Source organism: Nannospalax galili, unplaced genomic scaffold (genome assembly GCF_000622305.1).
Source record: "Nannospalax galili isolate Female #2095 unplaced genomic scaffold, S.galili_v1.0 scaffold4530, whole genome shotgun sequence".
In the NCBI taxonomy this organism is placed as follows: Eukaryota; Metazoa; Chordata; class Mammalia; order Rodentia; family Spalacidae; genus Nannospalax; species Nannospalax galili.
Window position 1 is genome coordinate 20,408 of NW_008328208.1, and position 2,226 is coordinate 22,633.

Sequence of the window (2,226 nt, forward strand, 5' to 3'; positions counted from 1 at the left end):
CATTTCTCTGAGTCCTATTTCTGAAGTATGTCCTGCCTTCAGCAGCAGGGTCTTATCTTCCAGTTTGGGGATATAATCAAGAGCTCTGGCAATAGCCTGTGTTATTTGGGGAGTCTCTTGGACCACAGTGACCAACCACTCAAAGGGAGGTCTCTCCTGTCTTGCTGACACTTCTGTTCCTTGCCATACAGCCCCCACGTATACGTATAGACAAATATTCAGGCACCGTATATGCGTTTCTCTTTTGTTCTTTTAATGGGCTTACGAGAATGTTAGCTCTTCTCCTTTCAATTTGAGTGTATCTTATGCATTTATTTTTAAAAGTCAAACTTTGTCTTTTTTTTGCTTCAACCTCAGTATTTTCTATGTACAAAATATCCATTCACTGATCTCCTGTCCTGACACCTAGCCTATTTGTACAAACATAAACTTATTGCTTAGATTGATACTTTTTTTGGTTGTGTAATTTCCATTTGACCATTATATATGTCTTCTTGTCTTTAATGAAGTTATTTATATTTCCTACTATTTTGGAATCTCTTTTACCCAGTATTTGTATAAATAATATTACCAAAAATTACTTACTACCCCCTTTGCCTTTAGAGAAGAGAGTTCTGATATGCAAATGTAGTGTCTTTTGTTACAGTTCTGCAAGTGTCTGAAACTCTTTACACTTTTCTTTCAGTGCAATTTCTCTTTGTTTTTATTGCTCTGATTCACTAATTATTTCCTCAGTCCTCTCCAATATCAAGCTAATGAAGGTTTTCTTCCAATTTACACTTTACTTTGAAATCCTGGAACTTCCAATTGGTTCTTTCTTTAAGAGAGAAAAATGTGGAAGGTTTCATGAATTGTTACATCATCCCTGTGCAGGGATCATGCTAATCTCTATATGATTCTAATTTTAATGTATGTGCTGCCAAAGTGAGCACTCCTCTTTATAGCTTACATTTGTTTCCTATTACTTCTTATATTTTTCTTTTTGTATGTTTAAGTTTTTATTTTGTTTGGTCTTCATTTATCTTTTATTTTTTTGTATATGGCTGTTTTGCCTGCATGTAAATGCACCACATGTGTGCAGTGCCTGTAGAGGCCAGAGATGGTATCAAATACCCTGGAACTGGAGTTATGGACAGTTGTTAACAGCCATATGAGTGCTGGGAAGTGAACTCATGTCCTCTTGAAAAGCAGCCTGTGCCCTTAACTGCTGAGCCATGTCTCTAGCCTGTATATTTGGTCTTTGAGACAGAGTATCATGTAGGCCAGGCTGTCCTTGAATTCACTGTGTAGCTGATGATGAACTTGAACACCTGACCTCTACTTCCTGAATGTTGAGCTTTTACATATGAGTCACTATGCTGGTTTTATGTGGTGCTGGGGATAGAACATCATCTATGCTAAGCAAGCACTCTATCAACTGAGCTGCATTCTCGGCTCAGTTTTTCACACGTTTTAAGCAAGTTATGATTTGTTTGTTGAAAAAATTTTGTATTGACTGCTTTACAGTCATTATCAGATAATTTCTATCTGTTCCATATTACTTCTGTGCCATATTACTGATGATTCTAATTTATTATTTGAGTTGAGAAATGTTCTGATTCTTGGTATGATCATTGACATTTTGACAATGTTGGGTATTGTTGTATAAGAGTGAATATTTAAATGTTATGCCTACCTGTTATTGCTCCCATCACATATCACATTGTTACATAAACCAAATCTCCAACACATAAATGGCTGAGTGTGGGTCAAGTATCACATATCAAACCAAAGCTGAGTAGAATATTTCTCTTGGGCTGTTGTGCACAGGACTGATGGATGATGGAGCTGCTGCCATGTTTATGGTTCTTTGTCGGGAGAGGATGAAGCTTGTTCAAACATTTTTGTCATAGATTATTTTTTTCTCTCTCTCCACTGTTTGGCTAGAAGTGGAGGGTTTTCCTTATATCTTTTTGTTTGCTCCACTGGCATTTTGGGTTCATCCGTGGGTACATGAGCCCAAAGGGAAACCTAACAAACTCATCAGTGTGTGGGTCCTCAGGCAATGAGGTCCCTAGCTGATTTGACTTTACCTCTGAATTTCAAGCTTCTCTGTGTTTCATAGGACTTTTAGCTGAACCTAAAGGGAATGGGGAAAATACTATGAAGCCAGATTGGTCTGAATATTAAATATTAAAATTATACCTTTTCTATATTGCCTCACAACTGGTGATTAGCAATGCTATT

At 37.1% G+C, this 2,226-nt stretch overlaps 1 non-coding gene across 1 annotated transcript; it reads right to left on the bottom strand.

Moving 5' to 3' along the window:
* Positions 1 to 828: 828 nt before the first annotated feature.
* On the bottom strand, positions 829 to 932 carry LOC115067505. The gene has a single exon (XR_003846921.1). It is a non-coding gene; the product is annotated as a U6 spliceosomal RNA (small nuclear RNA).
* Between the last annotated feature and the right edge of the window lie 1,294 nt (positions 933 to 2,226).